Consider the following 27,512-nt stretch of genomic DNA (forward strand, 5'->3'; position numbering starts at 1 on the left):
ATTTTAAGAAGGGGACCCAGAGATTGTGCCTTTGAAAATAAGAAGTGCTAGCATTCTCCAGAAAGTCAGCAGGATTCATCTTCCCTTTTGGAAAAAGCCCTACTGGTCAAATAAGAAAATCAGCGCTTCCTACTGGGTTTTCTACTTGGTCAAGGAAATCAGGGCCTCATGCTGCAAACTGAGAGAAGGCAGGACGGCATCAGCACAGAAGGGACGTCTGTACTGGCGGCGTCCCTCGGTTTCCCCCTCCCCGATGGCGTGCTCTTGGGCGAGCTGCGTGGTCCACACCTGGGCCTCGTCCCAGCCTTCCAGCCCGTTTCCTGAGCTTGCTGACAGAGCCGTCTGCACAGCGCTCAGGCTCACATTCCAGGCAATCTTGACTGCGAGGCCGTATCTCCCGGCCCAATTTCAACAAACACAGACAGACCACCACAGTCCGGCTCTCGATGTGGGGCTGGCACTGCAGCCCTTGGCGATGGGGAGCGCGAATCGCTCGTGGCCAGGGCCGCAGATGTGGGCCTTCTGAGCAGCGCCAGCTCCACCAGCAGGATGCAGCGGCCTGGGGAGCAGCCGGCAGCCAGGGGCTGCAGGCCTTGGGGCCGAGAGCAGAGCTGAGCCGTCTGGGGGCAGTGTGGCCTCTGCAAGTGCAGAGCGGGGTCCCTCCTCCCTGGCAGGGGTGAAGTCGCTCTGTCGGGGGAGCTCATCGGAATGTCGAATGTCGCAGTGCTCTCTGTGATTCCCATGGCCGTGGCCCAAAAGCAACCTCCAGGCAGATGGGAAAATCTGCCTTTGTGTATGAACATGAAAAATTCTTTGAAGACTGCTCATCTCTGTGTCCTGTTTGGAAAAGTAGGAGGCCTGAGAAAATGGAAACCACCCGTTCCATTAGGGTATCAAGTCTGGAGTAGAGGAAGATGGAATTTGCGCCTTTCTTGGAAAGTTCACAAGAATTAAACCTGTTTAGAGAGCGTTTCCTGTGGAGAATGGCTAATGCCTGGAATATATTACCAAAGGTCTCACTTTTTGAATATTTTTATAAAGAAAATAACCTCATAGTTTGGGGAGGGTGATCGTGTGTTGTTTTCTATGGGGAGTGTACATCGTTTGTTTAACCCGAGTCCCCCCCGCCCCACCTCAAACGTGACAGACATTGCTGACTGATCCCAGAGAGTTCCGTCCCACCGACTTTACATTTGGCCTCAGAATCCTTCTTAGCACAGTTCTCCATTTCCAATCATTAGACTTGAGTGGAGACCCTTTTGCCATCTCTGGACTCCATGATCCCACATTCGTTGTCATTTGTGAAGGAACACGTTAAACAGCACAGTGTCCTCTAGTGACAAGCTGGAGCACACACCTGAAGAGTGCTACACCATTTACACAGCCTCATACCATACCACACCCTGTGTCCCCATTTTACCACAAGAAAACTGATGAATAAGTCGGCCAGGGCCTGTCAGACAGTGAGTGGGTCTGGGATGGGGACCTGGGGTCCTCACCTTGCTGGTCCATGATCTTGTCATTTGAGGACACTCTCTCTAGATCGTATTCCAGTCGTCTTGTAATTGTGCCAAAGGCAATGAATTTTGGTTTCAATTGTATTTTATTGGCTGTAATTTATTGTAAAATAAATTAATTGGCTTTAAGGCATTGAATTAATTTATTGTAAAATAACGGTATTTTCCTGGTTTTAATTCATTGGCTTTAATGATGGTTAAACCGTTGGTTGGCACCTCAGGTCCACGATGGAAGGGTGTTTGTTGAGAGCTCCTGCTCCCTTGTTTTCAACTCCTCAGCACTGGCTGGCATCGTACTTCAGAGTAAAACATCAGAACTGGTGTTTTCAGGCAGGCCGTGCTCTCCCGGGCTCCACTGTTAGGGCCAGTCTACTCAGAAACTTGGCACGAGGATGGTTAGGATGCAGCCGAGAACCACAGAGGCTTCTGTTGTACACTAACTTTCTTTTGTGGGATTTAAAAAATTACAGAAATATTGGCGAGCTGTTTCAGTAGCTCCAGGAATCAGAGGGAATTTAGAAAAAAAGTTTATTTGTGTAATGCTTGTTCTTAGGGGTTCCCTAGATGTGGGCACGTCTCCAACCCAAGGATACGCATGGGTGAAGTGATAAATTGCATGCGTTTGAGTTTATGTAAACCAAATAAAAGTGCAGTTTTGTAGCTGTCTCTAAAATGTCCCACAGTGAAATGGTGAGAGGGCAGCTGCCGTCACTGTACCCTCCAGCCTCATCCTTCTCTTCCGGCAGAGAGAACGTGGAGGAGTAGGAAGATCTTTGGAGATGGACTCAGGCAGATCCAGGTTCAAATCCTACTCCTGCCAGGGAGCAACTGGGTGGCCTTGGGAACACTGACCTCTCTGAGCCTCAGTTTTCAAATCTGTGCAGTGGAGCAATGATTTGGATTAAATGAGATGACAGCTATAAAAGCACCCAGCATAGTGTGGATTAGATGTCAATAACGCTGTTATTTTAAAAAGGGTGATGGGGTCCTACTGGAAAGGGAAATATTACGTGGAAAACATGTTTCCCTTCACACATGATAACCCTCCATGTGGTGCTTTGAGTTGAGAAGGTATTAAAAATCTCAGAGCACCTTGAGTTCTAGCCTCTGTTTCCACGAGAAACCAAATGCCATGAACAGCGATCACCTGTTCTGTTTCCCCTTATTTCTTTCAAGGAAAGTAGAAGTGATTCTTGTCCAAGGAGGGCCGCTATCTTCATTTGCTGTGTGTGCTTCGGGGCTGTGATTGACTGCTGTCAGCTTTATCTATTACATTTACAAAATGGGTTTATTTTGGCTGAATTACCACTTTGTTAAGAACAATAGCTATGAAGTCCAAATACATCAGGTTGGAATTGTCAGGTCTGGTCCTCAGCTCCCCAGGCAGAGCCTCAGTTTTCTCATCTGTAAAACGGGCATAAAATACCTCCCTCAGAGTGTTGCCTTGAGGGTTAGTGCACGCTCATGGTACTTAGTGGGGTGAAGAGTCAAAGCCGATGTTAGGTCACGTTGCTCACGAGCAACGCAGCATTTCCACGAAGGGGAAAAAGGGAAGTAACATTGTGGTGAAGTTTTAACAGAACATGTAAGGAAACGTGGCTGAGTACCTCCTTGAAGAGCGAGTTCTTTTAAGACTTGATTGTCTGAGGATTCTCCCTGGAGGAGAAATTTCCAGTCTCTCTAATGCTGTCCGTGGGCTGCAACTGAGGATGAGAAAGTGGAAGGTGTTTTGAATGGACTAATGAGAGCAATAACTGACACCTGCCGAGCAGTTTCTAGAAACACTTTAATTGTATTACCTTTGCTGAATCCTAACAATGACTACATGAGGTGTGACGCTAGGGACCACTCTCCTAGTGTCTCTGCTTTACTGCACTCTGGTTTTGCAGAGACACTGTCCAAACTGCATTTGTTTTGACTCGGCTGAGGATGGAGGGTAAGACTGCTATGTATGGTTGCTCAGGTTGTGCACTGCACAACCCTAAGGGCCCCATTTGCATCACAGATATCATAGATATGGGGGCTTGTTATGACACTTTTCATAATAAAATCTGGTAATAAAGTGATTTGTTCCAACAAAAAGTATATTATGACTATTTTCTGACAGATTGAGGAAGGGGTACCTTTTTCTAATTCACACCAGAGTTCTGTGTGGGCTAGTAGTGGCACAGTTATTGGATGGCATCACTGCCTGCTTCTTCTGGAGGGAGGGAATCATATTCTAACAGGTAAAACCAGGATTCTTATATTATCTCTATTTCGGGCAGCAAAGTACCAATGATCAAGTATGACCTTGTTAGCAGGCATCCACAAGAGGCAGGGAGCGTGGTGGTTAAGAGCGGGGATCAGAGCCATTAGGCCTGCCACCTACTAGCTGTGTGTCTTTGGACAACTTGCTTAACCTCTATGTGCCTCAGTTTCCAGTTCTGTAAAGTAGTGACAATGACATTACCTGTCTCACAGGGCTGTGGTGAGTCTTAAATGAATTTATATATGTAAGCATGTAGAAAAACCCCTAGCCTGCAGTAGGTGTTAGCTGGTTTTATTAAAGTGGCAGAAGGCCTTCCTCATAGAAGCATGGTCTTGAGAATATGAGCTGACCCCCGTTTTCACTCAGCTGCATTTTCATGGAGGGGGTGGGTTTACAGTTGGGACAACCTTCAGGAAGAAGACCAAGATATTTTAGCTTGTGCCCCTCGTTCAAAGGAATGATTCAGTACAATTCAGGTCCTGCCATCACTGCCTAACAACATTGACCGCATATTTCTACCGCCTAGATCTTGCTGTAATTTTGTAGATGGAATTTCGTAAAGGGTTTTATATATTTTATCATGATCACTAAGTTTGCAGTATTTAAAAATAGACGTGCAAAAGATACACAGTGCAGGCTATAAAACACCCTCAAATGGCATTAAAATGGGAACGAATCCATTCGTTTGGGTTTCAGCTGAGTTTATCTTGTGTTTCATTTTTTTAACATCCAAAGAGCTGTAGAAATAGGTTATTGAGCAGGAACTTGGCCAGGCCAGGGCTCTGTGCCATGTGGGCACTTGTGAGCGCTGGCAAAGCCTTCGGAATTTGATCCTGATTGAAATGTAGTCATTTTCCCACCTGCAAAAACAGTTTTCTCCAGCAAACCTGGGGGTGCAGAGAGGGTTTATTCACTCCCACCCTCCCCAGCGTCGATCTTTCACTTTCCATTAGGCTCAGTGCCCTCATATCAATGCTTATATGATGGAACCCTTGGAGAATATTCAGTATGTTTGTTTGTGTTACTAAACTTAAAAAAATGTTTGCCCTCGTGTTTCCTATCAGTCTGATGAATGAGTCATGTGAAATTGAAATCAACCTCTCTGGGGTCTTGCAGAACCCCCAGGACCTAGTAGGTCTTAACAAACTCTGTGACATGTGTGGATGAATATATTTTGGCCCCTGCATGAAGAGGATGGGCTTCAAGGTGGCAGGTCATAGACATTTGGTGGAGAGCTCAGAATGACAGGCACGAGCCAGGACCTAAAGAGGCAGGATGGAAGACATGGACATGGGCCAGCCCTGGCATCAAACCCATGACTTCCCAGCTGTGGGACAAGGGGCGGGTCTCATAACCTCTCTGAACCTTAGGTTTCTCATCTACAAAATGGGAACAGTGTTTTTACGTATGCCTCTGATGGTTTTCATAAGCGTGAAACGAGCAGATGCAGATGGAATGTGTAGGATCAAATGTGTATGGTCAGTGCTCATTATGTGTTAGTTGTTGATGATAATGATGATGGTGATGACGATGATGTAGTGATGATGATGATAGTGGTGATGATAATGATTTTGATGATGGTGGTGGTGATAGTGATGGCGGTGATGGTGGTGATGATGATTTTGATGATGGTGATCATGATGATGATGTATCTTTGTATTTTTACCTTTCGTTTAAAAAATTATTCTCAAAATTCATAAAGCTATTCTATATTTTCTTCCAAATGTTTTAATAGTTTGCTTTTCATCTTTAGCATTTAGTGCATCTGGAGTTTATTTATGTCTATGAGGTGGGGTAGGGTATTCCAAATTCCAATATAGGGTAGAAATTCCTATATTGCCACATCTCGAAGAAGTTCTTCAGTTCTTTTTCATTGGTCAGAATGAGCTTAAGAGTTTTAGATCTCTTTCCATCCTCTGGGAGATGAACTTGGCAGCAAGGTGATTTAGGATTTTATTGTTTCTTTTTAAGCTAAGGGAATCTTTTCACAGGTATGTCATTATTTAAATCCACCACTGGATTATTCATCCATCCACCCATTTATCCATCCTTCCATCCATCCATCCCAAACTGCTTGTGAGTCAGTATGTTCCTTCAGTCTGAATATTCATGTCCTTGTTTGATTTTGGAAAAACTTTAGGTGTTATTTCATCTAAAAGTGCTTTTCTCTCATTCTCTATTTTGTTCTTAAGGAATATTATTAAATATTTGTTGGAGCTTTTCATTCTGTCCTCCATGTCTCTTAACTCCTCTTAACATTTTCCACCTCTTAATTTCTGTATGTTGCATTCTATGTGATCTTTTAGCTCTATCATCTCATTAACTGATTTTCTTTTTCACTGGGTCTAATCTATTGTACTAGGCCAATAGGACAGGGACGGTCACATGTAGGACAGTGATATGATGTATAAATGGAAAACTTCAGTGCAAACAAGAACTTGGAGCCAGACATGACTAGGAAAAAGAAGGAAGCCATGCCCACTTCCCAGAATCCTGGAGAGATAGGTTGAGCATTGGCCCCTGCCACACATGTCATGGGAGCTGAGCCAGTGTCATTTGAGCTGGCATCTTGTTACCCTGGTATTTTCCAGAATTGTATGATGTTTGACTTAATGTTAATATCCAGATGTTTATTTTCATTTATGGCTCTTTGGGATTTTCATGGGAAATTAAAAAAAATGGTGGTTTAGAACCTTTCTGTGTTTGAGTAGTGGGTTGTCCTTGGAGAGCATGTTGACAAAAGCACCTGCCTTGGATTTCACATTGGAACATCAACTTCAGAGATGTTTTGGGATGGAGGATTCCTGTTCAATACCCATTAAACTTGTGCCCCAGTACAAAGGCGTAGGACTTCCCTTGGGCTATGCTGTGTGACTTGTCTGAGTAACTCTCCTTCTCTGAGCCTCAGTTGCATCATCTGTAGAGTGGGGAGACTAACTGAGCTTTGCCTGCCTTCCAGGAGTATACTGGGTGTCACATGACCTCTAGATATAAATGTGCTTTGCAAACCGTAAAGTGTTTTGGATGCTTGTGAATCATGGCTAGGTGAGCTTTGGGGAGAACTTCTCTCCGTCAGATGCTTGTGTTTGGTGCTGGCTTTTAATCCCAAATGACCAAGGGAGGGGACCCTTGAATGACAATGCCATTTGAAACTCCTTTAAGAGGTCTATGCACTAAATTACAGGTTAGTTCTTATTATGCAATGGCTTTGATGAGCCCTATTTCTTTCTGGGCCCATCACTCACCACATAGACGGGCCTGTGTGATCGTGTGCAGATCTTGAAGTGAGTGACATTACGTTGGGGGTGTGTGAGAAAGAAAGATGCCTTACAAGTTACAGACTCTAATTCTTCATTTCCATGATGAATAATAGTAATGATAATAGCTTCCATTTGCTGAGTGCCACTGATGTACTCGTCACTTTACGTATATTAACTGCAAAGTAGGTGCTATTATTTCTGTTTTACAGATGAGGGTCTTGTGGCTTGGAAGTGTCAATGAGAAGGGACTTTCTCTAGGTTGTAAAGTTTGGAAGTGGCAGAACTGGCAGTGGGATCCATGCTCTCTGATGCCAAAGTTCATGTTCCCTTTAGGACATCATGCTGGTTTAGATCTGGCTTTTGTTTTTAGCCAGACAACCAATCGACTAATCAACCAATTGATGAACAACCACCACCCAACCAATAACAACCACTCTAATAAACAGTCCATCAACTAACCATCCATCCCTCCATATAACCAACCAACCAACCTGTTGTTAACAACCATTTACTCAACCAATAACAACCAACCAATAATTAGTCAATCAATTAACTATCCATCCAACCAACCAACCAACCAACCAGCCAACCAATGAACAACCACCCACTCAACCAATGACAACCAACCAGTAATGAGTCAACCAGCCACCAACCAACCAACAGCGTGTGTTGCTATCAGTCCTCTGGTCATCAGTGAACTTTGGGGTGGAGAGAACATATTGCCCCATCCTTAGGGAACTGCCAGTCTGTGGGAAAGTGAGAACCACTGTCCTGCTCATCACACTACCACCAGTTGTTGGTTCAGCATCTGCCTCCTCAGCTGGCTTAGAACTTCTGTAGGGTGGGAGTGATGCCTTGGTTGTACTTGCATCCCTAGAGCCCAGAACAGGAGCAGCACATCGCTGGCTGGGATGGAGCTGGTGGGGGCTCAGTAAATATCACACACACACACCGTGGGACAATTCAGAACACTGTGGGATGAATGAAGGAGCCCGGTTAGAAGTGGCTCAGGGGGTCAGATCCGTCCCAGAGGGTTGTGTAAAGGAAAGGTAAGACGATCCTCTGGTCTGGAGAGTTACCTCTCGGGTGTAAGCAGAACAAACACTTCCATGGATGCTGCCTTGAGCTGAGCGCTCACTGGGCTCCATTCTGGATGGGGAGCATGACGTGTCTGGAGGAGCCTTGGATTGGGGTCAGGGGTCTGAGTCCAGCTGAGCCACTAACACCTTGGGTGGCCTTGGACCGCTGGCCTCAGTCCCACCTCCACCCCCACTCCCTCATTTTATGCACGAGGCCACCGAGGCCCCAAGACCTGAGCTCGCCCCTCTCCAAGGCCCCTTCTAGCTGTGGCATTTCCAGTCTTTTCTGGCTCCTCATTAACAGAATATTTTCATTTTCCAATCTGCATTCCAGCTTCCTCCCACGAGCCTCGACCCCTCTAGCAGGGGAGCGGGCACCGTGTGAAATTCTCTGAATTGCACATGGGGGAACCTTGCCCCATCTCCAACTGAAGGGGCCAGAGGCTAATTGGCAGGCCTGGCCGCATCCTGTATCAGCCCCACGGACGTGCACGCGGGCCTGGGAGCCGGGCGCTGCCGGGAAACGCGTGCTCCTTCTCTCTATGTGTTACAGGCCCCGTGGTTCACCGTCTGCTCGGAAATTGGGTAAGTGTTTTCTTACCCAAACTTGAGTAACCGCTGTTGAAATGTATGGTTGGAAAGTCTTGGCTCTCAGAACAGACCACACAGTGACTCGCCCAGTGAAACTCAATGCCCTGGGCTTACTCGGTTTTACCTACGACACCGCTACAGGAAGAAATGGGTTTGGAGGGGTTGAATATCTTTCCATCCATTTCTGAAAGGTTTTATTAATTGGAGGAAGGCGGACGGGTGTTGGTGTAGCTCTGCTTTTAGCCTGGAAATGGCCTCTGGTGCAGGGGCAGGAAGAAAGCCCGAGAGACAGGGAAGGAGCCTCCCTGGGGCCTCTTGGCCTTGGAGGCTGGCGGCGGCTGCCTGATGCATGTGTCCAGTGGGAGCTGGAATCAACGAGGGTTCCAGCCGGGCCCACCGTGGCTTGTGCCACATTCTGGCAGGCTTCTCGTCAGCCAGTGCAGGCCCCATTTTTAATCAGCCTCTTTTTCCCTCACAAGCCAAGAAAAAGCTGTAAAGTCAAAAGAACGCTGGCATCTGTTCCCGGCCTCAGAACAGAGCAGATATTGTCCTGGCCTTCCAGTCCTCTGCGGCCCTCATTCTTGTCGACCACACAAATGGTTCCAATCAGTTTCCAGAGGCTCTCTGTGGTGTTTTAGGATGTTTGCTTGCTGCATTCTAGGGTCAGTGACCCTCCAACCTGGAAAGTCACCTTCCCACCCACTCTTCCTGCTGACACAAAACGGAAGATCAGGTGTGAGTTGGACCTGTGTGTGTGTGTGTGTGTGCACGCCCAACGAGACACCCAGGAGAGGCTGTGGAGCCTCTGCATTATTCGTGGAATGTCCATGTGTATGCTTCTCTCCTTGGAATGCAGGAAACACAGGGCCTGCAAGACCCATCTCAGCTCTCAGGTGACCCTTACTTGTTGATGGGGCCACGCCCACCTTTCCACCTTGTCCCCGGGGGCTTGACCTTTCCTGTCTGAACCCTTTTTGGGGCTGACGATGGCTGTGTCACTCACCCTCTGCAGGGGACACAGGGCCTCACAGCTGTCGGGGAAGTGGGACGTTTTCCTCCTTTATCAGAGAGCATCAAATCTAGAAGCTTTGTATGCCAGGCTTCCAGGCAGCAGATTAGCAAGGTAGAAGGGATGAGTGTCTCCTCGCTGCCAAACAAAGTTGGATTTGTTGACTGAGCGGCAACCTGGACTTGGAAATCAAGTCCTGCAACAGAGGACTGGCCTCCCTGCCCCCGCACGGCAGAAAGAGCCAGACGTCTGTGCAAGAGCACAGTCCTTCTCAGTGCCCCTTTCCAGATATGAGACTTAAAGTCTGATCTATTTCTTTCCAGCGACGGAAATGAATCTGGAGGACCCCTCGTGGTGGGACAGGCATAATTGTGACTTGCTGAAGGCCGACTGGCTGCCAGGCACTGTGTTAAAGACCCCGTGTTAACGTCTCTTTCTAGTGTTGAAGGCACTTCTTTCTCTGTTGGGGAAAGGAACTGTAAACCCTGATTTCCCACAGTGTATTCAGCCAAGAGCGGGTAACTGGAGGGTCACAGAGGCTCTGGTTCCCTTCCCCTTCCTCCCTCATCCCATCTCCATCGTCAGCCCGGCTGCTCTGTCTCAGAGAACTGAGGCTCTCTAATGTATTTGGAGGTGTCAAGCAAATACGCCCATGACCCCCCAGCACTGAGACTGTGTGAGGGGAGAAAGGTCAGAATTCTTCTTTTTTTTTATCTTTGACTGCGTTGGGTCTTCGTTGCTGCGAGGCCATTCTCTAGTTGTGGCGAACGGGGGCCACTCTTTGATGTGGTGTGTGGGCATCTCACTGCAGTGGCTTCTCTTGTTGCAGAGCATGGGCTCTAGGTGTGTGGGCTTCAGCGGTTGTGGCATGCGGGCTCAGTAGTTGTGGCTCACAGGCTCCAGAGCGCAGGCTCAGTAGTTGTGGTGCACGGGCTTAGTTGCCTGTGGAATCCTCCTGGACCAGGGCTCGAACCTGTGTCCCCTGCATTGGCAGGCGGTCTCTTAACCACTGCGCCACCGGGGAAGCCCCAGAATTCTTCACTGCCTCTGTCACAGGTGGGCCTTTGGAACTAGATACTGAGACAGGTTGGGTATAAGACTTTTTTGGGGGATTAATACTTTTGAAAGGAAGGCAGAGGAAACAGGACTGGGTAGAGGAAGAAGCTGAACTTCGATGTGGCCTGGTAGAGCCTGGCCCAGTCTGATGGGGCACTTGGAGTGAGGACTGTGGTCAGAGTGTCTGTCGGCTTAAATGCCCAGCCCTTATACCTACGCCTCTGGGAGGCTGGCTTGGCCGGGCAGCTCTCTGCAGCTGGGAGAGACCTGAATGGACTGACAGCTAGCTGACCACACTCCCTACCACTGGGGACCGGAACACAGTTTTATTCTAGACCAGCACTTCCTAATTGTGCCCTAGGACCCTGGGAGTTCTGTGAAGGTGAGAAAGAAGGGCCTGTGAGTGGTTTCAAAATTCAAAACATGTGTCTTTATAACTGAAATGAAACCACAGCCAAAAGTTGTCTTTGCCTTGGTCAGACTTGATGAGCAGATGCTGGCAGCGTTGGGCTGCACAACTGCAGACGTGTTGAGGGTGGGGCTTGGGGCCAGTCACTCACTCACCACTTACCCACTCTCCCTTGACCAGACTCTAGTCAGGCACCTCTGAGCACTTTTTAAACGAGGCCTCATCCTTGGGCATGTCCTCAAGAGCCCAGTTTTAGCCAGAAGCCTGCTCGGTGGGTTTAGCCAGAGTCGCCCACCTTTGACTTCTGACCACCCGACCTCCTCATCCCCACGCTCCCTGCTGATGTCTGACCCCCTGGGCTGCCTTCAGCAAGAATCCTGTTGGGTCTGGGTAGCCAGAGTCTCCCTCATCCATCCCTGATGCTTCCTACTATTAATGTTCCATCTGTTGACACTGGCTGTAAATTCTCACTTTTCATTGTTGAATTCAGAGTTGAGTCCAATCTCTGTTTCTTTCCTCCTGCAAAATCTCATTGCAGTGGACCCTACACCTATTGCAACAGTCTTGAATAAAGGCTGCCTCACCATTTTAACAAGGGTCATGAGTGGTTTTTTTCTTTAACATCATCATCACCACCTTTCTCACTATCACTGTCATCATCCTCATCATCATGGGAGGATGGACTAGACACCTTCTGGGTACCGAGGCAGAACTGTGTCCTGGAGGGCTGAAGTAACAGCTCAGTTTGACAAAGACCTGTGTGACAGCACTGTCAGCAGCTGGTTATTCCCTGTTCCCTGAAAGGCCTCGAGTAGCAGGGCAGATAACAGAAATGATCGGCGTTTGGGGATGTAAGGAAATATGGCGTGGTGAGCTACGATGAACTGCCTGAAGATAATAAAGTCCAGAGTTTTACCAAACAAAGTGATGGCCAACAAAACCCACGTGAGGGATGAATCCAGCCCAAAGGTCCCTAGTTTGTACCACTGGCCTGGAGGGTTGTTTTCTTCAGATTCAGTGAGTTTCCCAAGCCTGGACAAAGAGACACGGATAGCCATTTGTCGGGGATGGGAGGCCACGGGCTGTAGTGGGAAGGTGGTGGTTTCGGAGTCAGAAGGTTTGGGTGTGAGTCCCAGACCGCAGCGCTGGCCACGTCGGTCAGTCAGTGTCTCTGGGAAACGGCAGCCGAGTTAGCGCCTCGCCTCACTCAGCTGCCGACAGCAGAAGACGCTTGGCTCTGTGCCCAGCACTCAGGGGAGGTTCACTGTGACCCTAACTGGCTTAGGGAGTTAGTGGCTAAGACAGTGGAGGTCCCTGCACTCCTCCTCCTCCTTGTACACCACACGCGCTCACACACTCATTCGCTCTCCCCCACACACACCACTTTCAATCCTGCAGCTCCTGTCGCCCGCCTAATCCCAGAAACACCCCGTAGACCATTTTTACATGCATTCCTGGGAGATCATTTCCTTCTTCTCCAGAAGATGCATCATGATATCAGTTAAGAACAATGAACTCAACCCTGCGGCTCTCCTGGCTCTCTGGGGCTAAACTCTGACCCAGGATCTGCTGCCTCTGGGCTTTCTGAGTAAGCAGGCCTACCCCAGCATACCTTGCCTCAGGCCACCCAGTCTTTCCCTCCCCTGCAGGAAGCCTGTGGGTGGGCTCCCTCCCTCCCATTGGGCTGCCCAAATGGGGAGGCTCCTCCCCAAGATTTTAACCCTTTCTTGTAATGGAAGGACCAGGGAGGCAGTGTCTTCTCTCGTCCACAGCTGCAGTGGATCCCGGTAAGAGGCCAGCTTCTCCAGATCTGCAGGAAATGGTCCACTTGCTTGGTGCATGCAAGCCCTCAGTAGATGCCAGCTGAATGGATGCTTCCCCTAAGGAGCAAGCTGGCCACGCCTAGACCTCCCAATGCCCTGGGCATGCAGTGGCTATCTGCTGATTTTGCCCACTCTGCACCCATCTCCCCTTTGTTCCCCTTCAAGGAATCAATCACCTTCCCTCCACCCCCAGTCCACTTGACTGCAGGAGCATAGGACCTGGGCTCAGCAGTGAGAGTACCCTTTCCACCCTTTCTGACCACAGTGACTGGTTCGGAGATGTCGTATGACCCAAATGTATCTAGTGAGAGCCCTCCAGGAGTCTTCTGCTGGAACACTGCAAAGGAGACGCTCCGTTTGCCCTGGGATTGTCAAGCTGTGATGATTTGGACGTGAGGCTGCCTGAAGCTCCTTGCCATCCCTGTGGGAGAACCTACCCAAAATGAAACCCGGAGCAGAGGAAAACAGCAGAGGGAAGGAGGGAGACCAGGACCTGGGAGCACTGTGTGAGCCTTGTCCATATTAACTGCAGCACAGACTCTCTAGTTAGGAGAAGCAAGTAATCCCCTGAGTGGCATGAGCCAGCTTGAGATGGGCCTCAAGTCTTAATGAATACAGGTCGCAGGTTGAGGGGTGCTTAAAAATCTACTTAAAATGACTTACAAGTCATTTAAAACCAGAAGTTTATAATGATGACAACAGCAGTCACAATAGATGGCATTCACTGAGGGCTTTCTTGTACGCCAGAAATTATACAAAGGATTTTAAATATCTTTCCTGAGTAAATCACTAAACCTATCCTGTGCTGTGCACACTATTCCAATCTCTATCATCACCATCACCACCGACATTATCATCATCATCACCATCATCCTCGTAATCAGCATCGTCATCACCATCCCCACGCCCGTCATCACCATCATCATCTCCAAGATCAAGCTTTGCGTACTCCCAGAAGCATGCATTCTGTTTTAACCCTCTGCTCCTTTGCTCTGACAGCCTTTCTAGCCTGATGACCTCTTTTCATGTGGGAGGTGGTAGAGGGAGTGGGTCCAGACTGGGGTTCTAGGATTAGGCTGCCTGGGTTCGCCTGTTAGGTATTAGCCGTGTCTCCTGGGCAAGGTGGTTTAGCTTCCCCAGGTCTTGGTGAGCTCGTCCGTGCGATGGGAATGATAACAGGATTCTACTCCGAGTGTAGATTTTGACTTTCACATTTTCGAATCTGGTGTGCACAGCTGTGCCTTTCCCTATTTCCCTATAATCAAACTTCTCTCTTGAGATCCCGTTTCTACTGAGTGCTGGAAGATCCAATGTGCCGGTTCCAAGGAACTCGGTCACACCGAGTTTAAGACTCTCATGTTGGAGAGTCAGTTTCCTCTGCATCCCTTCTCTTCTCTTTCCCAAGGGGATCTAAGTTCATGACAGGGATTATGTGTCCTTTTAGCATAAGGGGTGGGCACCTGGTCCGTGTGTCGTTCTCTGTCCTTGTTGGCTTTTACTAAATGTAACTGCTGAGGGATTTTGAAAATTGAGGTGATGCTCACATTACACAAAATTAACCATCTTAAAGTGCTAAATTCAGTGGAATTTTGTACATTCACTGTTGTACAGTCATCACCTCTATCTAGTTCTGAAACGCTTTTGTCACCCCAAAAGGAGACCCAGTACCTTTTTTTTTTTTTTTTTTGCGGTACGCGGGCCTCTCACTGTTGAGGCCTCTCCGTTGCGGAGCACAGGCCCCGGACGTGCAGGCCCAGCGGCCATGGCTCTCGGGCCCAGCCGCATGCGGGATCCTCCTGGACTGGGGCACGAACCTGCGTCCCCCACATCGGCAGGCCAACTCCCAACCACTGCGCCACCAGGGAAGCCCGAGACCCAGTACCTTTAAAGAGTCACTCCCTGTTTGCTCCTCTCCCCAGGCTCTGGCGATCACTAGTCTGCTTTCTATGTCTGTGGATTTGATTTACCTCTTCTGGACAGTTCATATAATGGAATCATGCTGCTGTTTGTGATGGGCTTCTGTCAGCATAATGTTTTCGAGGCTAATCCACATTGTAGCATGTGTCATTCTTTTTTATGACTGATTACTATTCTATTGTGTGGATAAATCACATTTTATGTATCCATTCTGCTAATGGACATTTGGGCTGTTGCCACCTTCTAGCTACTGTCAATAATGCTGCCATGAACATTTGTGTACAACTTTTTGTTTCAATTCTTTTTGGGTATATACCTAGGAGTGAATTACTGGTTATGTGGTATTTCTATGTTTAACTTTCTGAGGGACTGCCAAACTGTTTTCCACAGTGACTGAGTCATTTTACATCCCCACCAGTAATGTATAAAGGTTCCTGTTTCTCCACATCTGCTGAGGTTCTTTTCCATGTTCTGTTTTGTAACCGTTTACAATCCGCATATCTGTGCTCAGCTGATTTCCTTAAGCCTTACTGGGTGCATGGGCTCCTCAGGCTGTTAAGTACAGTTGTATAGGTTGTATACTGCACAATCCAAGGCACCACTCACTTAATAGTCATTGTAGATTTGTATATTTATTGTGTCAGTTTTGCAGAAAGTGGCAGCAGAGTATCTTGGGGAAGGGATATCTTTTTCAGATTTGCACAGGGGTGCCATGTGGGGCTAGCTGTGGTGCTGTGCAGCTAGACCCTCTAGATCTCCAGCCCCACTGCCCTTTTCGTCCCTCCTACAGCAGCTGGCCTGGAGCCTGCACCTCTAGCCACCACTCCATCTTGCTGTCCTGGTACCCCCATGCCAATGACTATCATAGCACATATCCCCACTCCCTCCCCCTTTCCCCTAGCACTTGGTTCATAGCTCTGATTAAAAGGTCAGGAAAGGATTTTCATCCCCACAGGTTTTGCTTAGAGAAGAAATGCTTTTAAAACCTCGTTAGCCTCTCTCTAATGCCCCTCAGTCAGCAAGGGGAGACCACGCAACCCTGGGGAACTAGCACATTCTTGGAAGTGATCTAATTTGACTGTCTCAGCAGCCTTGCAAGCAGGAAAGGATTTCTGTACCCACTTTGCCGACTAGAAAATGAGGCTCAAAAAGTGAAATGGCTTGCTCAAAGCCTCCCAGCGAGGAATACAGATCACAAGGAATGTTTATTGAGTGCCTACCATGGGCTAATGCTGTTGTAAGGATTGGTGTTCATTTATCTATTTATGTAGTGAGTATTATCCCCATTTCACTGATGAGGAAATTTGAGGCACTGCGAGGGTGGGTGATGCCCCTGGGGTCTGACTGCTACAAAGTGCAGACCCTGCTCTCCTAACTTAAATGTCAGCTGATGGATCAGTCTTGGGAGGGTGGGGTGTTGAGACACCATGGAGAAGTTCAGTTTTATTTTAGGTGGTAAGCTTAGCGTCCAAATGTAATTTAAGTTCCAGTGTGGAGTCCTCGGCTGGGTTCCTGCTTTGAAAGAATGTTGTAAGTCGATTCCTGAATGTTTGGTGAACATAACTGACACAGAGGGAGAGATGCATCTGGTCTGGCTAGTAAACTGGGACTCTTACTGGTTCTGAATTTTGTGGCAATATTACGTATTTTTATTTCCTAGCAAAATTGTACTCTGGCAAGCTGGTGAAATGCAGCATTCCGAATCTTACGATTTGAGGCTTTTTACACCAAACTCCTGCTCTTGGTTTCCTAGGGAGCATGTGAGTGGGTGTCTCAGAGGTCTACTTAGTGAGACCCACCAACTCTGAGGTGCAGAGTACTTGCTTGCCCAGGCTCCCCTGACCCTGAAGCGACCCTGGAAATTGGGGAATCATCACTCATCCAACCAAAATGCAGTGTGCGTGTGCTGTGTATTGGGTCCTAGTGTATAGAGGGGAGGTGAGACGACCAGGATTCTGCTTTCCTGGTGCTTGCATTCTCGTCTGGAAGAGAACGATGGCCTAGAGAGGACAGAGACGATCCAAGTAGTGACAAATGCCTGGTAGAATTCAACAGGACACTGTGATACAACATGACTGGGGTGGGAGTTTACTTTGGATGAGAAAGTGCCTCTGAGGAGGTGGCATTTTGCAAGAAATCTTCTGGGACAGGAAGGAAACAGCTGTGAGAGCCTGGGAAGAGCATCCACAGAAAGAGGGAACAGAATGTGTGAAGCACTGTGACGTGGGAAAGAGCTTGTCCTGTTATCCCCATTTTACAGATGAGGACCCTGAGGCTTAGAGAGGTGAGGCAGTGAGGTCCAGGCTTGGACTTAGGTTTTCTGTTTCCAAATCCAGGGCATTCTATTTGACCTCAGGCTGCCTTGCTGATGGTCTGAACCACAAGTTCTGTGGTCCAGATGTAGCCCTGCTGAAGGCTTTAACCTTCCTGCGGTTCAGTCTGAGGGTCACAGACCACTCCTCAAAGGGTGCTGAGGAAGGGAGGGGTCATGTGGTCAGAACTGGCACCCTTTCTCACAGACAGGGGGCTAAAACTACTGAGGGTGTTTGTACATTAAGATTTTTCATCTCATTGCGTGAAATTGTGTTGTTCCCTGGGCCCTAGGGACACTCTTCCAATCAGGGTGAAGAGAGCAGTTTTTTCCAACTCAACATCCCTTTCTTTTTCCGGCCACTCAAGCAGAGGCACCGCCCAAGGGTTGTTTGGACAAACACGGGGATGGAACTTTTGGCTCTGACAGTGATGGGGAGGGGCCAGGAATACAAATGTCCTGCAGTGCGTGTGGTCAGTCTGTACATCGAGGCCCATCTCACCACTGTGGCGGGCTGAGGACAAGCGATGTGTGGGGATTTACTCCGAAGTCTGCCTTAGAAGCACGTTTGCTGCAGACTTGGAGTCTCGGAGCCGCCTTAGGGTTAACAGTGCCCTGGCTGAGAACTCACAATCGCGGGAGGGAGCGAAGCCCTGAGACCTCTGGTCAGGCTCAAATTTCCTGTTTCTGGTAGAACTTCCCCCTCACTGGCTTTGCTTGGGTTTCTCCTCCATGCTGTTAAGATTCCTTGGGCTGCATAATTACCTCATTCTAGGTTTAGGACTAAATGGGCTGAGTGGGAGAATCATGGTTATGCGATTTCCAACAAATGTGAATTTTCTCCATTTCGCACGGGGAGGATCTGTCCCCCTTCCCTGGACACCAACCGATGCAGAGCCAGGGTCCTACTGCTCTGATTGGAGTCGCATGGTTTGGGAGATGTTTTTCTTCATTAACACAGGGTCTAGGGTGGGGGACCACAGAGCTCTAACACCCATCACTCCTTCCTACCTTTTTATTTTTTTAAGTGAACATATGCTAAAATTGACTTTCTCTTTGTTGTATGGTCCTATGAGTATTAACGCATGTATAGGTTTGTGTCATCATCATCGCAATCAAGATACAGGGCAGCTGCAGCACTCCAAAAATCTCCTTCATGTACCCCTGTGCAGTCACGCCCTCCCCTCATCACCAGCCCCTGGAAACTCCTGGTCAGTCCCCATCACGATAGTTTTGTCCTCTCCAGAGTGTCATATCAGTGGAATCATAGAGAATGGAATCTTAGAGCCTGGCTTCTTTCACTCAGCACAATGCCTTTGAGATCCAGCCAAGCCGTTGCATGTATCAACGGCTCCTCTTTTTTCTTTCTGAGTGGTATTCCATGGTTTGGATGGACCGTGATTTGTTTATCGTTCGCCAGTTGAAGGACTTCTGGATTGTTTCCAGATTTTGGCGATTATGAACGAAGCTGCTGTTAACATTTGTGTACAGGTTTTTGTGTAAACATGTCTTTATTTCTCTTGGGTAAATACCAGGAGTGAGATTGCTGGGTCATATGGTAGGTGAATGTTTAAGTTTTTAAGTAACTGCCCAACTGTTTTCCAGAGTGGCTCCATCACTATACATTTCCACCAGAAAAGGGTGAGAGTTCCCACTTCTGTGCATCTTCACCAGCACTCGGCATTGTGAGTATTTTTAGTTTTAACTATTTTAGTGAGTGTGTAGTGGTATCTCATCGTGATCTTGATTTGCATTTCCCTGATGGCTAATGATGTTAGACTTCTTGTCATGTGTTTATTTGTTATCCCTGTACCCTCTTCGGCTAAGTATCAGTTACAGCCTTTTGTTCATTTTTAATTGGGTTGTTTGTTTTCTGCCTGTTGAGTTAAAAAAAAAATCTTTGAGTATAATTGACATACAAGGAACTGTATACATTTAAATAATAGAATCTGATGTTTTGACATACATATCCAACTATGAAACCTTTACCAAAATCAAAATAATGAAAATGTCATTGGTACTCCCTAGTGTCCTTTGTGATTCCTCTCACCCTCCCCTTACCTCATTCTCAGGCAACTCCTGATCCACGTTCTGTCAATGGCAATATGAATTTCCTAGATTTATATTAATGTGTTTGTTTTTTGACTGGCTTGCTTCACTCAGCATGATTATTTCAAGATTGGTGCATGTTGTAGCATGCATCAGTAATTCTTTCTTTTTATCATTGATTAATATTCCAGTGTATGAATTTATCATAGTTTTTCCTTTCATCTACTGATGAATATTTATGTTGTTTCCAGCTGGGAGCTATTACAAATAAAGCTGCTGTTAACATTTGTGTATATGTCTTTGTGTGGATATGTGTTTTCCTTTCTCTCAGGAAAATACCTAGGAGCGGTATTGTTGGATCATATCGTAGATGAATGTTTACATTTTTGAGAAACTGCTAGATTGTTTTCCAGAGTGGTTGCATCATTTTACATTCCCACCAGCAGTGTAGGAGAGTTCCAGTTTCTCCATGTTCTTGCCAATACTTGGTGTGGTTAGAGATTTTATTTTAGCCATCCTGTGAATAGGGAGAGTTTTCTTTCTTTCTTATTTGTATGCCATTAAAAAATTTTTTTAATTAATTAACTAATTAATTTGGTTGCACTGGGTCTTAGTTGTGGCAGGAGGGCTCCTTAGTTGTGGCATGTGAGCTCTTAGTTGTGGCATGCATGTGGGATCTAGTTCCCTGACCAGGGATTGAACCTGGGCCCCCTGCATTGGGAGCGTGGAGTCTTAGCCATGGTGCCACCAGGGAAGTCCCTGTGTGCCTTTTTTAAAATTGAAGTAAAGTTGATTTATGTTGTGTTAGTTTAAGGTGTACAGAAAAGTAATTCAGCTATATATATATATATATATATATATATATATATATATATATATATATATTATATATATATATATAATTTTTCAGATTATTTTCCCCTATAGGTTATTACAAAATATTGAGTATAGTTCCCTGTGCTATATGGTAGGTGCTTGTTGGTTATCTGTCTTATATATAGTAGTGTGTTAATCCCAAATTCATAATTTATTACCCCCCTTTTCCCCTTTGGTAACCATAAGTTTGTTTTCTATGTCTTTGGGTCCATTTCTGTTTTGTAAATAAGTTCACTTGTATCATTTTGTTAGATTCCACATATAAGTGGTACCATATGGTATTTGTCTTTCTCTGTCTGACTTACTTCACTAGTATGATAATCTCTAGGTCCCTCCATGTTGCTGCAAATGGCATTATTTCATTCTTTTTTATGGCTGAGTAATATTCCATTGTGTATATATAAAACATATTCTTTATCCGTTCATCTGTCTGTGGACATTTAGGTTGCTTCCATGTCTTGGCTATTGCAGATAGCGCTGCAATGAATACTGGGGTGCATGTATCTTTTTGAATTATAGTTTTCTTTGGATATATGCCCAGGAGTGGGATTACTGGATCATACAGTAACTCTATTTTTAGTTTTTTAAGGAACCTCCATACTGTTCTCCATAGTGCCTGTACCAATTTACATTCCCTCCAACAATGTAGGAGGGTTCCTTTTTCTCCACCTGATTTGTGTATCTTTTATTGCTTTGTCTTGTCTTATTGCACTGGCTGAGACTTCCAGGATGATGTTCAACATGAGTGTTGAGAATAGATATTCTTGCCTAATTCCCAATCTTAGGAGAAAAGTGTTTCATCATCATAAGTATGATACTGGCTGTAGGAATTTTTTTCTTTTTTGGTAGATTCCCTTTATTAGATTGAGGAAGTTCTCTTGTATTTCCAGTTTTTAGAGAGTTTTAAAAAAATCATTGGTGGATATTGAATTTTGTCAAATGATTTGTCTGTATCAATTCACATGATCATATGGATTTTCTTCAGACTGTTAATATGGTAGATTACACTGATTAAGTTTTGAATAGTGAACTAGCCTTGCATTCCTGGGGTAAACTATACTAGGTTGTGGTGTATTATTCCTTCTATATATTGATAGATTCAATTTTCTAGTATTTTGTTAAGGATTTTTGTGCTTATGTTCATGAAAGATATTGGTCTGTAGCTTTTAAAATATTTTCGCTTGTACTATCTTTGGTTTTGGTATCAGGGTTTTGGTTTTGGTATCGGGTACCAGCCTCATAAAATTAACTGGTAAGTATTTCCTCCTTTCCTCTTTCCTGGAAGAAATTGTATAGAATGGTGTTATTTGTTCTTTAAATGTTTGGTAGAATTCATCAGTTTAACTACCTGGACCTGGAAACTTCATTTTTAAAAGATCTTAAACTATGAATTCAATTTTTAAAAATGGTTATCAAACTATTCATATTATCTATTTCATCTTGGGTGAATTTTGTTAATTTCTAGTTTTTGTGGAATTTTCCCATTTAATCTAAATTGTCAAATGTATTGGCATAGAGTTGTTTATGGTATTCCTTTATTGCACCGTTGATGTTTGAGGGTCTGTAATGATATGCTTTCTTGTGTTCCTGGTATTAATAGCTTGTATCTTCTTTTTTTTATTTGTCATTCTTGCTAGAGTTTTATCAATTTTATTATTTTGAAAAACCAGTTTTTCATTTCACTGATTTTTCCCTATTACTTTTCTTTTTTCAATTTCATTTATTTCTATTCTTTATTATATATTTTTTCTGCTTACTTTGGTTTATTTTGCTCTTCTAGTTTCTAATGATGGAAACTTAGATCATTGGGTTAAGCCCTTTCTTCTTTCTTAAAATAAGCATTTAATGATAAAAATTTCTCTCTCAGCACTGCTTTAGCTGGATTCTGCAAGTTTTGTTACATCGTAGTTTCATTCTCATTCAATTAAAAATATTTTCTAATTTTCCTTGAGAACTCTTTGACTTATCAATTATTTAGATATGTTTTAGTTTTCAAGTTTTTGGATATCCTGTTATCATTCTGTAATTGATTTCTAGTTTAATTTCATTATTATTAGAAAACATACTTTGTATGGTTTCAGTTCTTGTAAATTTGTTAAGGTTTGTTTTATGACCCAGGAAGTGGTTGTTGATCTTTGTGTTCTGTGTGCACTTGAAAAAAACGTGCATTTTGCTATTGGTGGTGTTTTATAAATTAGATCCAATTGCTTGATGGTGTTGTCAGTTCATCCATATCCTTGCTGTTTCGTCTGTTTGTTTCCTTGAACAGAGAGATGAGTGTTGAACTCTCTAACTATAATTGTGGATTTGTTTCTCCTTTTAGTTCTTTTGGGTTTTGCTTCATTGTTTTCCTGTAAGTAATGTGTTGTTTTTCTCTGGCTGCATTCAAGATATTTTTCTTTGTCTTCTGCTTTGATTATTTTGATGATAATGTATCTAGGCATGGGTTTCTTTGAGTGTCTCCTTTTGGGGATTCACTGAGCTTCTTGAATCTGTAGGTTTCACTTTTTGATAAATTTGAGAAGTTTTCAGCTATTATTTTCTTAGATATTTTTCTGCACTGCATTTTTTCTTTCTCCTTTCCTTCTGGGATTCCTAGGACATGAATGTTAGACCCTCTGGTTCAGGTCCATGAGTTCCTGTTCATTTGTTTTTTTCTGTTCTTAGAATTCTTTTCCTTTCCTTTTTTTTTTTGTCTTTCAGATTGGATAATTTCTGATAATCTGTCCTCATACTCAATGATGCATTCCTCTGCTGTCTCGATATTGTTAATGAGCCCGTCTGGTGAGCTTTAACACTTTGGTTATTGTACTTTTGAGTTCTAAAATTTCAATTTGCTTCTTCTTTATATTCTCTTTCTTTGCTGAGACTTCCTATCCTTGCATTCAGTTTAAGAGTGTTTGCCCTTACTTCCTGGAGCATTTTTATAATAGCTAGTTCTAAGTCTTTCTGATTGTTCTAACATCTGCGTCATCAAGGTATGGGGGTCTGGTCCTTGTCTTTGATGGTAAAAGTTGAGATTTTTCTGTTTTTCCATATGCTAAGTCACTTTCATTTGTATTACAGACATTTTGAATACTATATTATGAGGCTCTAGGTCTTGTTTAAATGCCACAGAGGACTTTAGTTTTGTTTGATCGGGCATTTGACCCGTTCAGCAAGTTCCCACCAGCCTCCTGCCAGCTGTGGTCCTGACGGCAGGTCAGTTTCCAAAAGCTCTGCCATGCTGGTCAGAGCTGCCCTGCGTGTGCACCACCCAGTGGCCAGTCTTGGATCTGGATGATGGTTTGTTCTGTGTTCAGTTCTCAGTCTTAGGTATGCTGTTCAGGGTCAGGCACGTGCACGTGCATGCAGCTTAGGGGTGAGCCCAGGAGCTCATGCACAGCTTTAAAGGGTCCCTTTCCTTGCCTCCTCCCACTCTGTGGGCTCCTTAGTGATTTCTGGTTCCCTGGACTCGCTGTGGGTCCTCCCTTCAGAGAGCTGGGACTTGAGTTACTCTGCTCTGCTGCGCACAGTTGGTAGCTGTGCCTGCATCCAGATTGGGAGACAGAGACGGGACCACAGCTTTTCTGATCGGTGAGGAAGGTTCTGCTCCCTCTCAAGTAGGGGCCATGGGTCACTGCTGTGGCTGCTGTCATTACCTATGCCCCGGGAATGTCTGAGGACTGAGTGCAAGAGAACAGAAGAAAATAAAAATTGAAACAAGATTTCCCTGCTGTGTCTCTTCCCCCTTCTGGAGGGCTTGTGTTTTTCCCCCCAGACCTGTCTCTCGGTCTCTCTGTCTCTCCTTGAGCCTGGTACCTGTGTCCAGGTTTGAGGCCACTGTGAGCCCATACAGGGGATATTGGAGAAAAAAATGGGAGACTTTCTGCTGGTTTGGTGATATTTTGAAATTTTCTCTTAATCTGCCTGCTGTTTACTATCCATGGGCCTTGCATGGCTGCCCTGCACGTTCTGTCCAAATTTTGTAGCTGGACAAGATACTGAATAGCTTCATCACCACAAGGACCCCTCCTGTTGACCTTTTATAACCATGCCGACCTCCTTCGTGCCCCATCCTCCACCCCTTCTCTACCCGCTGGCAACCACTAACCTTTCTCTATTTCTAAAATTTTGTCATTTCAAAAATGTCATATATATGTACTCATTCAGGATATAACCTTGGGACTGGCTCTTTTTCACCCAGAAAAATTCCCTGGAGGTCCATCCAGGTGTTGTTCATTCCTTTCTCTTGCTGAGTGGTATTCCATGGTGAGGGCGTGTCACAGTTTGTCCATACACCCGTTTGAGGATGCCTGGGCTGGTTCTACCTTTTGGCTGTTGCAAATAAAGCTGCTGTGAACATGAGTGGAAAGACTTGTACTTGAACCTATTCGAATTTCTCTGGGATAAATGTCCAAAAGTGCACAGACCTAAGCGGCAAATATTATCATTCTTTCTACATTACAGGTGAGGGAGCCGAGGTTACGGGAGATGACCTGACCAAGAGCACTCAGTGAATAGGTGACAGGTCAGACTGGTGTCCGGGGCTCCGATTGGGCAGCTGAACCCTTAGTGGCCACTCATCATCTTCCCCATGGCTGTCTTAGCCCAGATCCGGCCTGAGGGAAGGCAGGTGATGCAGAGCCTCAGCCATGCATGGCTGTAGCTCCTATCAGGATCTTCCTCTCCATCTTGGGTCTGGTTATCACCCTGCGTGCTTCTCTCATTCAATTTGCAACTCAAAAGTCCCCTTCTCCGAGAAGCCCCCCGATTATTCCAGCTCAAGGACCACCAGGCATGCGGAAGGTGGTGGGGGGCCATTTCTATTATGTCCACAGTGCTGATCGACCCGTCCTACTTATTTGTGGACCTGCCTTTGTCTCCCTTCCCCCATGAAATGGTGGGTTCTTTGAGGGCTGGGTCTCCATTTGCTGTTGTGTCCCTGGGGCTTAGTGCAGTGCCTGGCACACAGTAGGTGCTTAATAATGAGGCAGACCTCATTTTGCTGTGCTTTGCTTTATTGTACTTTGCGGATAATGCATTTTTACAAATTGAAGATTTGTGGCAACTCTGCATCATGCAAGCCTGCGGGCACCATTTTTCCAACAGCATTTGTTCACTTCATGTCTCTGTGTCACATTTTGGTAAATCTTGCGATATTTCAAACTTTATCACTGTTATCATATTTTGTTACAGTGATCTGTGATCAATGACCTTTGATGTTACCATTGCAAAAAAATTTTGTCTTGCTGAAGGCTCAGAGGATGTTTAGCATTGTTTAGCAATAAAGTATTTTTAATTAAGGTTTCCACATTTTTTAAGACATAATGCTGTTGCACACTTAATAGACTACAGTATAGTGTATACATATCTTTTATATGCATGGGAAACCAAAGAATTTGTGTGACTCGCTTTATTGTTTTATGCTCTATACTGTGGTTGCCTGGACCTGAACCTGCAGCATCTCTGAGGTGAGCCGGTACTGACGGACAAAGTGGTTTAGAGAGATGAGTTCTAATGTTGTGAAGGCTGGATGGGCTGCTCTGGGGCTCTGAGAGGGTTATTGCTGAGAATGATCCTGAGAATGAACTTTTAGTAATATGGATCCACGGATGAGGCTCCGGGTTCCCAGGAACCACTCTGTGTGCTCAGAGGTGTGTGCGTTTTTTTCTGGCTGGACTATCCTTTGCTGAAATCGGATGCTCTATGGTGTTTGTGAGTCCCCCACGGTCAATACACCTGCATTTTAACCCTATCTCATCATTTTCAAGCCCCCCTTCTTATTGTCCCCTTTGGTCATTTTCACCTCAAGGTTTTGAGAAGTAATTTTCTGCAGAAATTGCACTAATTGAAGGCCCTTTGGCTTCCAAAGGGTCCATTCTCTGTAGTAATTGAGCCTGTGTAATTGGGCTTCATCCTAAGTCAGTGCATCATCCTCAGTCACATCTGTTGCTAATGGTCTTGGAGGGATAACAAACCAGGGGATCTCTCATTTGGGTCTGAAAGGGGTCTACAGCACAGGGATGCTGTCAAGCTCTGAGGGGGCTTTAACCCGAGAGGTGGGAAGGAAGCCTCCCTTTACAAGACCAATTTAATCAACAAAAACGAACAGAATGGGGCGTGTCAGTTTGTTGGGAAGTTACAGGAGTTAGTGCTGGCCTGAGAGTTTGGGCGGCCTCTTGTTTGCAAGTTGGACAAACGCTTTGCGGTCAGAATAGGCCACACTCTGCTGCAGTGAGAAACAGCCCTGAACAGCCAGTGACTGAGGATGACAAGTGTAGATTTCTTGCTGGTACAGAGTTGACTGTGGGTGGAGGTGGCTCCCAGGACAGCTGCCCTCTGTGAATTTGCTTAACGTCCAGGCTGCCTGGATCTAGAGGCACCTCCAGATCAGTACGTGTGTCCATGATGATGTCAAGACTGGGTGAGGGAGGGCAGAAGAGTTGCAAGGGTGGAACGCCTCTGCCCAGGAGGGGCAGTGCCACTTTCACTCCCCTTTTCTTGGCCGACACAGGTCCTGTGGCCACACTTGACCTTAAGGCAGTTCTGGTTATTGGTTGGCGGTAGTGATGCCCACCTGTGAAGCTCTGCTGAATGCCAGGGTAGCTCACAGGCCTGGGTTCAGATCCAGACTCTCCCACGCTGTTGATTTTGTGCCATGTGAGCTGTTGACCTGCATGTCTCCTTTCCTCACTGGAGGGCTCCGTTGGGACGGAATGAGTTAATCCAAGCATGGCACTCAGAACAGTGCCCCCCCCCCCCCCCCCCCCCCCACTGCACGTGCTCAGGATATGTGAGCTGTAAGAATTCGTTCTGAGACAGCAAAGGCAAAACAAGGGGAATTTGTTGGGTCCTGGGAGGGGCAGGTGGGAGATGCCAGCTGCTTCAGGACTGTCTCCCACTCCCATTTCTGCTTCTGGGGTTTATTCTCCCAGGACAATGTGTGACTGCAGCCTTGTTACCACAGAACAATCTTGTGCAGACCCCATGGAGAAACCCCAGGGGATACATGATTGCTTCATCATGTGCCCGTCCCTCATCCATCACGATGGCTGGTGGGCAGAGTCCTGTAATTGGCAACGCCATCACCTGTCCGGGAGGGGCCACTCCCTGAGGAAGGGTTGTGGGTTGGAAGAAAGGAGAGAAGAGGCACTTGGCCGCTAAGGGCACCCCGGACTTGGTGTATTTTGCTTAGCTCATGGGCCCGCCTCCTACTGGTGGCTCTCGTGGACCCTCCATCTTGTTGGAGGGGCCCAGAGGAAGGGTGGTGCTCTCCCTGGTCACCTCATCCCATCCCTGCCTTGTAGATGTAGACTCAGACCCCAGCTTGCCCTTGCAAGCTGTAAAGGGGATGGTTAGAGCCCGGCCCAGACATCCATGAC

The sequence above is a fragment of the Tursiops truncatus genome, chromosome 19 (genome assembly GCF_011762595.2).
Source record: "Tursiops truncatus isolate mTurTru1 chromosome 19, mTurTru1.mat.Y, whole genome shotgun sequence".
Taxonomy (NCBI): domain Eukaryota; kingdom Metazoa; phylum Chordata; class Mammalia; order Artiodactyla; family Delphinidae; genus Tursiops; species Tursiops truncatus.